Here is a 16,548-nt window from a genome sequence, read left to right on the forward strand (position 1 = left end):
TAGTTTCTATATAAAGAAACAGCATCAGCATTTAAGTTCTGTATCGGGAGAGATTCAGGTCGTAACGCGCAAAGGTCAGTGTAGTCGACCCCAGTAACTTGGGAGAATTTGACTAATAAACTGTACTAATTGGCCCAACCAAAAATTCTAGAAAAAAACATGTAGATGGTAATATGAGTCTAGTTTCAGGAAAAAATCACGAAACTAATTTTCGAGTTGTGAAACTCAAGATATGATTTTTAAAGCGACAAGTACGCAGATTAGGCAGTGTCTGGAAAATATCTTTATAAGGGGTTATAGTCTGTTAACACCTCGTGTTCGACCCCGGTGTCGGTCTCGGGTTCGGGGAGTTACATTTGATTGGTATCAGAGCTATGGTTTAGTCGGTTCTAGGACTACCATAGCGCGTATGAGTCTAGCTATACATGCCTTAATGTTAATGTTTAAATGTGTGATGACTTCTGACGGTTGAAATGTTTTTGTTTTGATTAGTAAATGGATCCCGGTGTAGAAAGAACCCTAGCGGATGATGTTGAGAGCGTAGTGGCTGCTCCTGCACAAGGGACGCCACCTGTTGAACCTCAGTCATCTGCGAATAATCAAGGTGAGGGGGCTAAACAAGCCTTCTTTACCATGATGAATGAGTGGGTCGCGCAATATGCCCGAACCAACCCGGCTGTCCAACAATTCCCGAATTTGAATAATCCACCCCAAGAGCCCGTAATGCCATCAGTCATTGATCCTGTGAGGCTGAGTAAGCCACCTGTAGACTTGATTAGGAAGCGCGGGGCTGAGGAGTTCAAGGCCATAGTTACTGATGATGCCGAAAGGGCCGAGTTCTGGCTTGATAACACCATTCGGGTGTTCGATGAACTGTCATGCACACCTGACGAATGTCTAAAATGTGTTGTATCTTTGTTGCGAGACTCAGCCTACTATTGGTGGAGGACCCTGATTTCCATAGTCCCAAACGAACGAGTAACTTGGGACTTCTTTCAGACGGAATTTCGAAAGAAATATATTAGTCAACGGTTCATTGATCAAAAGCGTAAGGAATTCTTGGAACTCAAGCAAGGCCGTATGACAGTATCTGAATACGAACATGAATTCGTAAGACTCAGTAGGTATGCCCGGGGGTGTGTAGCTGATGAGGTTGCTATGTGCAAAAGATTCGAGGAAGGATTGAATGAGGATTTAAAGCTACTAATGGGTATTTTGGAAATAAAAGAATTCGTAACACTAGTCGAACGAGCCTGCAAGGCGGAAGAACTTGGAAAGGAGAAGAAGAAGGCTGAATTTGAAGCTAGAGACTACCGTAAAAGATCGACGGGTAAAGCTCTGTTCTCAGCCGTAAAGAAGTTCAGGGAGGACACTAATAAGTCGAGGACGACTGCGGGAATTTCCATCAGAGCAAGACCATCGACGGACTCCCGAGCTACTTCGGTAGCTAGTGTGGGCAATAATCGTCTAGAGAAACCTGAATGTCCCCAATGTGGAAGACGACACATAGGTGAATGTTGGGGTAAGTCTATTAACAGGGCCTGTTACGGATGCGGTTCGAAGGACCACTTCATTAGAGATTGCACAGAGCTTGATGAGAAGAATAAGATTCAAGGTGCAAGACCTAGTGGAGTGACAACTAGAGGTAGACCACCGAGAATTTTAGGAGGTAGGGGTGGTAGTCAGAGAGGGGCCTCTGATATGGCTGTTCGAGCCGAGAACCGTACTCCTGCTAGAGCATATGCCATTCGCGCACGAGAGGAGGCATCCTCCCCCGACGTCATCACTGGTACCTTCACTCTCTTTGATACTAATGTGATTGCATTGATTGACCCTGGCTCTACTCATTCATATGTATGCGAAACCTTAGCATCCAGTAAGACTCTACCTGTTGAGTCTACTGAGCTCGTAATTCGAGTGTCAAACCCTTTGGGTCAATGCGTACTTGTTGATAAAGTGTGTAAGAGATGCCCTCTAATAATCCGAGAATCCTGTTTTCCGGCCGATTTAATGCTTTTGCCGTTTGACGAATTTGATGTTATTCTTGGTTTGGATTGGTTGACCGCGCACGATGCGGTTGTGAATTGTAAAAGCAAGACTATTGATTTGAGGTGCGCAAATAACGAGATAATCCGAGTTGAGTCTACGGACTTAAGGGGGTTGCCAGCTGTAATATCAGCAATGTTGGCCCAAAAATATGTAAGAAAATGGTACGAAGCATACCTTGCGTATGTACTTGATGACAAAGAGTTAGGAAAGAAACCCGAATCTGTGCCGGTGGTTTGTGAATACCCGGATGTTTTTCCTGAAGAATTACCGGGTTTGCCACCTGTTCGGGAGATAGAGTTTGGTATTGAGCTTGTACCTGGAACTACGCCAATTTCGATAGCTCCGTATCGTATGGCACTAACCGAGTTAAAAGAATTGAAAGCTCAATTGCAAGAGTTGACGGATAAAGGTTTCGCTCGACCAAGTTTCTCACCTTGGGGTGCACCAGTATTGTTCGTGAAAAAGAAGGACGGAACCATGAGGTTGTGCATTGACTATCGTCAACTAAATAAAGTGACGATAAAGAATAAGTATCCGTTACCGCGTATTGATGATTTGTTTGATCAATTAAAGGGAGCATCAGTGTTTTCAAAGATAGATTTGAGATCGGGTTATTATCAGTTGCGGATTCGAGATTCGGACGTACCCAAAACTGCTTTCAGAACGAGGTACGGTCACTACGAGTTCTTAGTGATGTCGTTTGGGCTCACTAATGCCCCTGCGGTGTTTATGGATTTGATGAATCGGATCTTCAGACCATATCTGGATCGGTTCGTAGTTGTGTTCATTGATGACATCTTGGTCTATTCAAGAGATGAGACCGAACATGCTGAGCATCTGAGGCTAGTGTTGCAAACTTTGCGGGATAAGCAGTTATGTGCTAAGTTCAGTAAGTGTGAGATCGGGTATTCGAGTTGACCCGAGCAAAATTTCAGCCATACTTAACTGGAAGCCTCCGAGAAATGTTACCGAAGTCCGGAGCTTCCTAGGGCTCGCCGGTTATTACCGACGATTTGTCAAAGGTTTCTCGATGATAGCCACACCAATGACGAAGCTACTTCAAAAGGATGTTAAGTTTGAATGGACGGAGAAATGTCAGAAAAGTTTCGATCAACTGAAAACTCATTTGACTGAAGCTCCAATTTTAGTGCAACCCGAATCAGGTAAAGAGTTTGTCATCTATAGTGACGCATCCCTACTTGGGTTGGGTTGCGTATTGATGCAAGAAGGTAGAGTTGTGGCCTATGCGTCGAGACAATTGAAGCCACACGAGAGAAATTATCCGACCCATGACCTCGAACTAGCTGCCATCGTGTTTGCTTTGAAAATATGGCGACATTATTTGTTTGGTGAGAAGTGCCATGTATTTTCGGATCACAAAAGTCTCAAGTATTTGATGACTCAAAGAGACTTAAATCTGCGACAAAGACGTTGGCTTGAGTTGTTGAAAGATTACGAGCTTGTCATTGATTACCATCCGGGAAAGGCTAATGTGGTTGCGGACGCCTTAAGCCAGAAATCGCTGTTTGCTTTACGAGCAATGAATGTGCACTTGTCTGTTCTACCCGACAATGTGTTAGTAGCTGAATTAAAAGCCAAACCATTATTGATCCATCAAATTCGTGAAGCCCAGAAAATTGATGATGAATTGGTTGCAAAACGGGCTGAGTGTGTTCCGAACAAGGAATCGGAGTTTCAAATGGATGATGATGATTGTTTGAGGTTCAGAAGTCGTTTGTGTGTTCCAAGGAATTCGTAACTTATTTCGATGATTTTGAATGAGGCTCATAGTGGCCGAATGTCTATCCACCCGGGTAGTACTAAAATGTACAACGATCTGAAACGTCAATTTTGGTGGCCGGGCATGAAACGAGACATTTCTGAATTTGTTTCAAGGTGTTTGATATGTCAACAAGTGAAAGCGGAACATCAAGTGCCTTCAGGATTACTTCAGCCGACCATGATACCCGAGTGGAAATGGGATCGAGTCACAATGGACTTTGTGTCCGGACTACCATTGTCAACAAGTAAGAAGGATGCGATTAGGGTTGTTGTTGATAGACTGACTAAGTCGGCTCACTTTATTCCCGTACGTACGGATTTTTCATTGGATAGACTAGCTGAATTGTACGTTTCTCAGATTGTGAGATTACACGGGGTACCTATTTCTATCGTGTCGGATAGTGATCCGAGATTCACCTCACGATTTTGGAAGAAATTGCAAGAAGCTTTGGGTACCAAGCTGCATTTTAGCACCGCTTTTCATCCCCAAACCGATGGTCAATCCGAGCGGATAATTTAGATACTTGAGGATATGTTGAGATGTTGCATCCTCGAGTTTAGTGGTTCATGGGAACGGTATTTACCCTTGATCGAATTCGCTTACAACAATAGTTTCCAATCAAGTATTAAGATGGCACCTTACGAGGCTTTGTACGGTCGTAAATGCCGTACACCATTGTTTTGGACCGAGCTCGGTGAAAGTAAAATTTTCGGAGTTGATTTGATTAAAGATGCCGAACAGAAAGTAAAGGTAATCCGTGAAAGTCTGAAGGTAGCCACAGATCGTCAGAAATCGTATGCGGATCTGAAACAGAAGGACATTGAATATCAGGTGGGAGATAAAGTGTTCCTTAAAGTTTCGCCTTGGAAAAAGGTACTTAGGTTTGGCCGTAAAGGCAAGTTGAGCCCGAGATTCATTGGGCCGTACGAAATCTCTGAACGAGTGGGGCCGGTTGCATATAGATTGATTTTGCCCCCTGAACTTGAAAGGATACACGATGTCTTTCATGTTTCGATGCTTCGACGCTATAGATCTGATCCTTCGCACATAATTAGTCCGTCGGAGGTTGAAATTCGAGCCGATATGAGTTATGAAGAAGAGCCGATGTGTATCCTAGCTCGTGAAGTGAAGGAGTTGCGGAATAAAAGGGTTCCGTTAGTAAAGGTGTTATGGCTCAAACACGGGATCGAGGAAGCTACTTGGGAAACGAGAGTTCGATGAAAGAACGGTACCCAAACCTATTTACCGGTAAGCTTTTCGGGGACGAAAATTTCTTAAGTGGGGGAGAGTTGTGACACCCCAAAATTTACCCTAGTCGGGAAGTGGTTTCGGGACCGCTAAACCGCGTCATAAAAATAATTAGCTGTCATATTTGATGCTTATTATATGTATATATGCATGTGTGAAAATTCCATGTTTGAATTTTTTTTAATTGAAGGTGAATTTTAGTAAATAGGACCTATGTGAGAAAATCTGGAAATGTGATTGGTTAAATTACAAGGACCTATTAAAGCATGTGGTGAGAATAATGGCTTTGCATGTCAAATACCCCTTCTTTTATACATAGTGGCCGGCCATGATGGAGCATATATTAGAATAGGTGGTAAGTTTCCATGAAGTGGTCATTATTTTATGTAAAGGAAAGGAAATAATAAAAAGAAATACTAAGGATAATAAAAGAAGTAACAAAAAAAAAGGGGGTCATTACCTTGTTCTTCTTAGCCGTACAAGAAGAAGAAAAAGGAGGGGGGAGCAAAGGCATTCGGCCTTTTGAATGAAGAGGAGGTTAGTAAATTTTGTTAATTTTTCTTTTGAAATAATAGTTGTTTGGGTTAATCATAATGTTTTTCTTACCTAGCCATACTAAAATTTCGAATTTAGAGTGTTGGATGGAGCTTTCGGTTATGGTATGTGTGAGAAGAACTTGATTTTTTCTTACCTTTAAGTTTTGATGGATAAAGAAACAAAAGGTTGTTGATGAAAGAAATTAATGTGTTAAGAGATTATATGAAACTTATTCATGTTTATATATGTTATATGCATTGAAAATGGTTGATGATTTTGGAGGTGATTAGCTTGAATCGGCCATGGTATATCCATAAACACGATCTATGCTTGTTATGTTACTCATGGTTAAAACGATTCGGCTATGACTCTTGTAAAAAAAAAAGTAAAAATAGACATGTGAATTTAAAAGATGGTATGAACAAATGTGGAGTTTTGCTAGTTTAAGAGTATTCGGCCAAGTGTTCATGTGGTGGAAATTAAGTGTTAAATGGAATGAAAATGATGTTATATGGGGGTATGTATATTCAGCCATATGAGTGAATACATAGATGATGTTAAATTTGATTATGTATAATGGGCCATATAGAGTACACATGGTGATATTAACCTTAATTCTTTATAATTGATCAAGTGGATGATGTTGGTTTATATGGTCGAATTTGAATTATGAATATGTACCTTGAAATAGAATGTTGCCGTATGCTTCTTTTGATATGAAACTATTAATGTTACGGGATATAAATAACTAGCAAGGTAATTAAACTAGTTGATTTATTTATTTAAGCTCAAGAACCTAAAGGAGAGGCGTCCAACAAGGGGAAATCGAAGGTCATCGAGTAGCCGACTCGAAATTATTTTACCCAACATAAAGTAAGTCATTAAGCATATACTTGGTATTAATTCAAATGGTCATAACATCTATGTAATGATGCCGAATGGAATGAATAAATATATATATATATACATGTATGTATGTGATGATGAAATTGTTGAATGAAAAGAAAAGAGGTGAGATGTGTTGAGTTGTTGATCTCGGCACTAAATGTGCGGGTATAACCATTTATGACCATGAGATTGGCGCTAAGTGTGCGAATTGATTATGTTGCACTAAGTGTGCGAATTGACTATGTTGCACTAAGTGTGCGAATTGACTATGTTGCACTAAGTGTGCGAATTGACTATGTAGCACTAAGTGTGCGAGTTTGATTATGTAGCACTAAGTGTGCGAGTTGACTATATAGCACTGAGTGTGCGGACTTAATATACATCCTTGAATCATTATGGACACTATGTGTGCGACACTATTGAGTCGATCATGGACAGCGGATCGGGTAAGTGTCTTGAGTTCATGGCTAATAGGTGCTATGTCTATACTTGGTGTTGAGCTTGGTAAGTTTGAACCTATGTGACAAATATACTTGAAGTCACGTACATAAAATTTATCGTAGAATGGGTGAAAGGCCGTTTAGTTGTATGTTTGTAACGAAAATAAAATGATTTATGAAAATGCCTCGAATATCCTATTGATGAGTATGTGGATTGTGAATGCATAAATTGGTATGAAATTGAACCGATAGGTTGGAGGAACTATGGTATGGTTCGGAATGGATGGAGTAATTAGCCTCGTTCCATTTTGTTTTCTCTTGTGATAATGTTATTGATGGATGGTAGTGCATAGCTTTTGACTTACTGAGTTATAAACTCACTCGTTGTTTCCTTGTCACCTATTCTAGGTTTCTTGGACACATCTCTTTTTGCGTGGTCGGGCCGTCATCGAAGTCATCACACCGGATAGCAAGTTTTGGTACTTTCTTCTTAGTCGGCTTAGGAGAACATTTCGGCATGTATAGGCTATTATGTTGTGTTTGAACTTTGGTATGTAAACTTTTAGCCATGCGAAAATGGCATAAATGTTCGGTTGGGTTTGGATTCATACGTTAGGTCGCAAATCTTGATAATTCGACCTTTTTATGCCATACGTCATGGTTGATTATTTTGGTGTTAAAATTCATGATATGGCAATAGTGTAGTAGGGGAAAGTTTGACAATGATTAGCCTTTGGCATGGTTAGTCATGATCATAATTTGTGATATGCATGATGAATTATTAGTTAGATCACGGAGTAAACACGAAGTGGGCATAGTTGCTTTCGTAACAGATGCTGGCAGCAGCAGTGACATGAGATTGAAAAATCACTAAAAATAGTAGGAATGGAATTGATTAATGAATAAATTATGTAATCGAAGCTCGATGAGTCTATTTTCATATAGAAGTAACGAAAGGATCATATGGATAGTATGTTAAGAGATAATCAGGTTCTCGTGGGACAGGGCCAGAACGGTTTCTGGATTCCCTGCTCCGACTTTGGAAATTCATTAAAAATTAACCAGAGATAATTAGGAGTCATGCTATATATGTATAGATTCCTCTCTGAGTCTAGTTTCTATAGAAACAAACGGCATCAGCATTGAAGTTCTGTACCGGGAGATATCCAGGTCGTAACGCACAAAGGTCAGTGTAGTCGACCCCAGTAAGTTGGGAGAATTTGACTAATAAACTGTACTAATTGGCCCAACCAAAAATTCTAGAAAAAAACATGTAGATGGGAATATGAGTCTAGTTTCAGGGAAAAATCACGAAACTGATTTTTGGGTTGTGAAACTCAAGATATGATTTTTAAAGCGACAAGTACGCAGATTAGGCAGTGTCTGGAAAATATCTTTATAAGGGGTTATAGTCTGTTAACACCTCGTGTTCGACCCCGGTGTCGGTCTCGGGTTCGGGGTGTTACAAATGTAGCTAGCTCGGGGGTCAATTTGTAAAACTGTTAAGGTAAAGGGACTTTCAATTAATGTTCTTGAATGATTTTTGATTTTAAATGCTAGGTATGAATCTTTTTTGATAAATAAACAAGTTTTACAAAGTGATTTTTGATGAATTTTGGAAATTTGGGACTAAATTGTTAAAGGTATGAATTTTAGGGTTTTAATGTGAAACGATGGTAAATATGAGTTATTTCAAGGTCCTTTGCATGTTTAGTGAACGCGAATTTTGATTAAAATGGTTAGATTTTAAGTTATGGGTCTAAGGACTAAATTGTGAAAAAGTTAAAATGTAAGGGGAAAAATAGTAATTTTGCATAAATATGAAATATGGACTAAATTGAATACTATAAGTATTTAATGAATTGAGGTTTTCTATTTAGATCAATATAAACCATGTATTGACCTAGATTGAGGCAAAGCAAAAGCTTCGGAATAGCTCGTTTTAACTCCTACGCCCTATTTGTCGAGGTAAGTTCGTATGAACAGTTGTTATATTTATGTTATTCACATGTGTGTTACTATGTATTCAAAATGTAAATGAAGGATGCATATCCAAATCGATGCTATGACGATTATTGAGTCCCGGTTGAACCTTAGGAATTCGTAGGATACAAATGACATGTCATTAGGGATTTCATGTTTCGGGTGCTGGTCTTGAATGTCTTACTGATTTTTGAGGTCCTATATTTGTTACGGATACTCCATAGCTCGTGTGAGTAGCATCGTTTAGCTTACATTCTGACTCACAGCTCATGTGAGTAGGCCCATTTCATAACTCGTGTGAGCAATAATGTAAAGGAAATGATACAATTATATGTTTAAGCACACTTCGTGAGAGTTTTCCCGAGTATCTGATGATATTCTAGATGGTTCAACAGGAAAGAAAAGGGATTGAAATGATAATTTTTCAAATGGAATGATGCATATGCTCATGGAAAGGATGAATAAATCAAATGATGTATTTTCATATAGAAATGACTTATCATATGTTTGATCCAAATGAGTTATGTATAAATGCACTAACTTGTGCGTTAATGATGATGCATAGGCTTGTGCCAAGCTTGTGGTTTGGGTTATATTATGCTTACACATATTGTTATAGAATTGAATTTGTAAGTTATGTTTTATTTTCTATGAACTTACTAAGCATTAAGCGCTTACGTAGTTTCTTTCCTATGCTTTATAGATAATCAGAAGCTTGATCGATTTAGAAGCTCATCGGAGATCTATCACACTATCCAGCATATATATCGATAGTTTTTGAATGTTTTGGCCAAGGTTATAATGGCATGTATAGGTGGACTTATAATGGTGATTAGTTGAATGTTTAGTTGATGATTTTGTATGTATAAGTTGTTTAAGTTATCTTGGTTGGTACCATTGATACCTTGTTAGATTGTGTCATTTGGTTAACTTGTGATGCATGTTTGGAATAGCTCATATGATATGTTTTGAATTGGTATGATAATGGCCAAGAATGGCATTTTTAGAAAGTATTGAACTAGATATTGATGTTTGAACTTAGGTAAAGTTGACATGTTTAGGTAAGTTTTGATGATTGCTTTTGAGGTGCCTTTGAATGACATATTGGTTAGTTGAGTTAGGACCTTTTTAATGGCAAAATATGCATGTTTAGGTATGGTTTGATGCCTTGTAAGTTTGCAGAATTTGTTCAAATGATTATGCATGAGACGATATAAGAAATGGCTTGTTTTTAGGTAAATTTATGTCCACACGGCCTGAGATATGGGCGTGTGACTCAGCCGTGTATGGCACATAGCCTGGCGACATGGCTGTGTGTCTCCTAAAGGTTTCTTTCTATGCAAGTCAGTGAGTTACACGGCCTAACACATAGACGTGTAGGGCTATTTCGAGAGTTGCACAGCCTGGCACACGGGTGTGTGACCCTACTCAGAGAGTTACACGGGTGAGGACACGAGCTAGGACACGGCCGTGTGTACCTAGTTCAGAGGTTACACAGCCTGAGACATGGGTGTGTGTCTCAGCCATGTGACCCCTATTTTCCAATTTTTGTGAACTTTTTCTTAGACTTTCCAAATGTTTTCAATTTAGTCCTGAATAGTTTCTAAGGTATTTCTAGGGCCTCGAGGGCTCGATTTAGGGACAGAATGTGCATGTATGATTGTATATGATATTTTTATGTTAGTGAATGAAATATTTTTAAAATTTTTATGATTGTATGGTAATGCTCCGTAACCCTAATCTGGTGACGGATACGGGTTAGAGGTGTTACACTAATAATCGTTATCATGGTGGTTATAATAGTGATACTTCTAACCGGTAGAAGAAGAATAAAAATGAAAAACAAGAAAATTATGGTCAAAATATTTGAAGGTTATTGAAAATTCATGCTACCGATGTGGTATGAAAATGTATTGGTCACATACCTGTCGTACGTTTAAGCAACTACCAAAACTTTATCAAAGCATCCATTAAAAAAAAAAAAGAAGAGAAACAATATTGAGACAAATTTTGTTATCCTAAAATGATGAAATGGAGGATAATTTTTCCAAAAAAAAATGAAAGTTTTTATTATGATGCTAAATCTAACCATGCATACAAGGATAATGATTTTAATGGCCTTAGTGATATAGCTCATTTGTATGTTTTTAATTTTCCTTCATAATAAATAGTTTTATATATTTTCATATGACTATTTGCAATATTTCTTAAACAATGTTTTCTTTTAAAGAAAAATATGAAAATTTCTAATTTTTTCGTTAAACCCAAGCATAAACACATATGTCAAGTAGATTTTGCTACCACATATTCTATCTTTAAAGGCAAAAGATTGTTCTCATTTAGTATCATATTAGGTAAATGCAAAAGTAATAAAAGGCTCTAAAAGAGCTATGATAGTATTATTTCAAAGGTAAAGTATATTATAGATGATGCATTGTTTTCTTTTAAGTCTCAAAGAAATTTAACTTTATATATATTCACTGAAATTGATATCATATCAAGACTAAAAATGAGAAAAAATATTAAATATCTATATATTACAAATGTTGAATGTGGAAAGAAATATGTTTAGGAAAGACTACCTGCTTTTCATTAGGTCTATATTATGCACATATTAGTGCAATTGAGACACATGTTACTACAAACCAGAAGTTTGTAGAAGCACATAATTTTACTATTTGGTATGATTGGTTAGACCATTCTAGATAATATATGATGTAAAAAAAATTGAGAATTGATATGGACATTCAGTATAGAACCAGAAGTTTCTTTAAATTAAAGAATTCTTGTAATGCTCCAAAAATATGAATTCTTGATTTGTTGGGTTATGTCATAATTAAGTATCTATCCTAGCAGTTAAGAGCTTGAGGGTGATTTTGAGGTCGGGTGTTCAAAGCTTAGTGTGAGCAATTGAATTTATTTGTTACTCTTTAGTGGGCTGTTTGTTGGTGGTGTTGGGTTGGGTTCAAAATTCTTAAAAAAAAAAAAGATGGTAAGTGGATAGAAGTGGGTTGTTAGGAGTTAGTTTTGGTGTGGGATTAAGGTGGCTTAATTATAGTAAAGGTGGATTTTTATTTGATTTGATTTTAAATTTTATTTTAGTCTCCAAATAACTACTCCCTTTTTCACGTTGTTTCTTTCTTTTGCCATTTTGATGCTGTCATTCCTTCTTTCTTTTGTTCTTTTTCTTGGTATTCCTTTGGGTTTAAATTGCTTTGCTATTTGATTTGGGATCTCTTTTTTGTTCATCAACGTTGAGCATTGTGTAGGGTCGCTACTTTGAACGTAAGTATTTTTGGGTGTTAACTTTGAATGTCCTGTGATAAGGGACTTAGTTTTTAATATTTGGTTTTTGTATGAGAGTCTTTCGAGTTACGTAGGATGGTGATTATGGTTTATTTTGTACTAATAGGAGAGGGGCGTAGATCATTCAACGAACCACTAGCGTATTAATTTCGTGGGTTGCCATTTCTCAAGTGTAAGATTTTAATTAGAGGGTGGATCGAATTTCTTCATTAAAGCATGGTTGATGATTATGTCGTTTCGTGTTTAGGGTGTGAAAAATTATGTTAATCGATGGTTTAATTGATGTATTAAGGTTTCGGATTTCTCATGTTTGAATCGGCGTCAGGAAACACCCAGGTGTATAACGAGAAACTTGGAAAACAGCGAACGATGAAAGCCGAAGTTGGGCACTTTCGACACCATACGGCCGTGTGACAGACCGTGTGCTGGGCCATGTTTAAGACATGGCCTAGGCTATATTGGGCTATGTGGCCCGTACAGGCTGGGCTATTTGGGGGTGTGGGCCACACGGGTGTGTGAGCCCAAAATTTAAAATTTTTCCCTAAGGCCGTACACGTCATCCTAAGCGACTGTGGGCCTTTTGTGGGGGTTGATATGTGATTATATGTGTGATAAAACATGGTTTTCGATCATTTTTTAGTACAAATGCTGATATCTGCAAATGTGTCTGAGCTTTCATATGATAGTTTAGACCGAGAGTAATGTTGAATACATGATTTGTGACTAAAATGTTATGCATGATTCCTGCTTTGTTTATATTTGATTTTGGGGTGGGACATATATTATATAGAGGAAGTGTTCTGTGAGAGGCGATGCCTCACCCATTATACTGGCAGCACTGCTGCAAATATTTTGAAAAGTGTCATATTGACGCTAAGTGGTGTGTAGGGTTGGATGAGAGATGGTGTGTAGGGATGATCGGAGATGGTGTGTAGTAGATAGGGGTAAGATTGTAATTTGTATATGATTCTGATTCTGTATGAGATATACATATGTATCTACTCTATTGTATTGTAAATCTAGAAATAAATCTTTAATTCTGTTTTCTTTTAAGTTACACACTGAGTTATAAAAACTCACTTTCTGTTTGTCTGTCACTATTAGGTAACCCTTAGACTTAGGCGGGTCGGTGCGACGAGAGCTCGGTTATATCCACATTTCCGTGAATTCAATTTATTTAAATTTGACTTATTTAAAATTATAGTTTGAGAATTTTGTAAATTTTGGACTCTCTAGACATTTGGGACTATTCTTGGTTTGGATTTTATTTTGGATTTTTAGCATGGCATTTGGTAAAACGACTATTTTCCTGCAATCAACTATTTTCGAGAAAACACACTTAGTTTTTCCTAAATATAATATTTTAAGAGTTTTCACTGCAAAGTACTCAGTTTATTTGGAAAATATAAATAAACAACCTTTTTAACTGAATAATTACGTCAAACACATTTTTAAAAGAAAACGGGTTTTTAAGTAACAAAAGTTCACGATGTTTCTTAATAAAAGAAAGTTGGATTTTCAATTGTTTTACATAGCATCTCCAAATCTAGCCATAACGTCTGGGTCGAGTTTGGGGTGTTACAATTTTCATGTGTTGCTTGTTCTCAATGATAATTGATTATTACAAGCTCACTAGCTAAAGTTGAGATTTAACATGTATACAAAATACTTATATATAGAATTAATAGATTTAACATGTCATGCATGCTCGTATACAGATATCATACATACTTATGCAACACAATCAGACATACATATTAGTTTTCCTAAACTCAGATCAGTCTATCAGAATAACATATCCCATGCATTAAGGTTTGTTTTTCCCTCACTGACCCTACGAAAGGCACACAATCGATCGAAACGATGTATGTGACCCTAGGGAAAATTTTAGAATATTGGGCCCACACGCCCTTGTGACCCATACGGCTACACACTCACTCATCACATGGCCGTGTGTTGCACACGGCCGGGCACACGACCATGTGGCGTTGGAAGACCACTTTTTTGACTTTCGTTAAACTTTCATTTTCTGTGTTTTTGTTACACATCTGGTTCGTTTTTGATGAGACTGTAATCTCGAGACCTCTAAAACCTTAAAACAGTATACCAAATATCGTTTTAGCAATTGATTTAAGCATTTAAACTAGAATTTGATCTCGACTTACGGCCTCTCAAAATTAAACTACTCGTGAAACACTTACCACCAACAAGCATAAATATAACACCCCAAACCTAGCCTAGACGTTATGACCGTATCTAGTGTGTCACATTGAAGTTCTCTCAAAATTTAGACTTGTTGATAAAACTCGTTTCTTAAGTTTGGAAACCTCTTTAGTAATGTTTAACGGAACTCTTAACCAAATGTTTGCCTTATCAACTGCTATTATTATATTAAGTTGATTTAAAACGCGAAAGCATTTGAAAACTCTAACGTTTAAAGTTCATGTCTTTGGAAACAATAATTATTTTGAAAATTCATTTTCACCTAACTAGCAGTATAAAATATGTAAGCAAAAGCCCAATTAAATTTTAAAACCCAAATTAAAAGCCTTATTACAAAACAAAACCCAACTTATAATTTAAAGTAAAATAAAAGCAAGTTTGAACAGCAGCAGTTGTGTGGCCACCTCCGAGTCCCTCGCGGCACCGAATCGTCTAAGACTGGGGATTACCTGCACAATTAAGAGGAGACGGTGAGTTTACAAAACTCAGCGTGAAATCCCCTATCAATCAATCAGTATACAACATGCAGTGGCAGTATAGGCCTTAGCCCTATATAGCAACAGTGTGGGCCTTAGCCCAATACAGTAATAGTACAATGCAGTAATGTAACCCATCCCAATCCAGCCAACACACCACTCTGTACCACCAGTACACCATGTGGGGATAAAATCGACCCAGCCACCCAATACACCAATATTGCTGCAAAGCTGCCAGTAATAATGACGCAGTAAAGCTGCCAGTAATAATGATGCAGCAAAGCTGCCAGTAACAGTAACATAGCAAAGCTGCTAGTAACAGTATATGTGGCAAAGCCACTAGTACAGTATACTTCACCTATATCAGAATCCCAACCCCATGCAGTATCTCGTGTCATAAATCATACGTGTATGCAGTATGTCATACTCAGAAACAGTCAAACATATATAACATAGAGCAACTCGGTCATACATTCATTTCAACTCCTAAGGGTATAATGTTATTTTACCCTAAGGGGGTATTTCGGTCATTTTACCTTTCAAGGGTATTTTGGTCATTTTACCCATCGAGGGTATTTTAATCATTTTACCCATCGAGGGTATTTCAGTCATTTTATCCATCAAGGGTATTTCGGTCATTTGCCCACGAATCGCAAGTTTGGCTTACCACTCGAGCGATCGCACGCCCGTGTGGTCTTAAACGCCATGTTTACGGCTTTTTAGCTTTTCGTCGATCTATGGTTGTAGTGGGGTGATTACACACCTGATTTTATTCGCCGAGAAACCTCCCACGCCTTGAAACCTATACTTGACCAACAACCTCCAATTAATCACTTATACAGTTAAACCAGCAAATGAACACAAGTGATCACAATCCGTTACTTAACACCACCTTTGATTGAGTGAAGAGGGAAATTCGCCTAACCAAAAGTAATCACAACCTTCAACCCCTTGAATAGTTCCTAAGCACCAACCAAAATCGATAAGCACTTAAACAACAGATAACAAAGTAACTCAATACTATCACCCTTACCAGACGTGAGAGAAACAAACTACGAAAAGCGAAACACACGGTCGGTCCCTTAAGAAAGAAAGATTCGGCAACAAGAAAAATAAAGGAACAAAAGAAAGCAGGGAAAAATCAGAAGAGTAAATCGGCAGCAGTGCAACAAAACACTAAACGGTAGAGAGGATAGGTTCAAAGAACAGCAGGAGTAGAAGGGTGTATTCAGCAATCAAAGAGGAGAGCAACCGACAGAAAGAAGAATAAAAAGATGAGGGAGAAGAGTATATTCGTCCAAAAAAATAAAAATAGGTAAAAAGGAAAAGAGTAATAAAAAAACTGAACTCGATAGGTAACTTCTAGATCTAGGCAAAATTTGACACCAAAACTAAAACATGAAACCCGAAACTCGCTGAAATCACAACAAACTGAGAGAGAAACTCCAAAAGAGACCAAAACTGAAAACCTTTAGTGTTAAGTGACTAAATTTGGCACAAACACCCTCCCCCAGTCGAATTCTCAATGCCTCAATTACCCCAAACGGCACAACACTCCTCTAAACAACTCCTTAATTTTCTCCTAAAATCTCTCCCCTTATCCCTCCTTGATTTT

The sequence above is a fragment of the Gossypium hirsutum genome, chromosome D05 (assembly GCF_007990345.1).
Source record: "Gossypium hirsutum isolate 1008001.06 chromosome D05, Gossypium_hirsutum_v2.1, whole genome shotgun sequence".
NCBI classification, from domain to species: domain Eukaryota; kingdom Viridiplantae; phylum Streptophyta; class Magnoliopsida; order Malvales; family Malvaceae; genus Gossypium; species Gossypium hirsutum.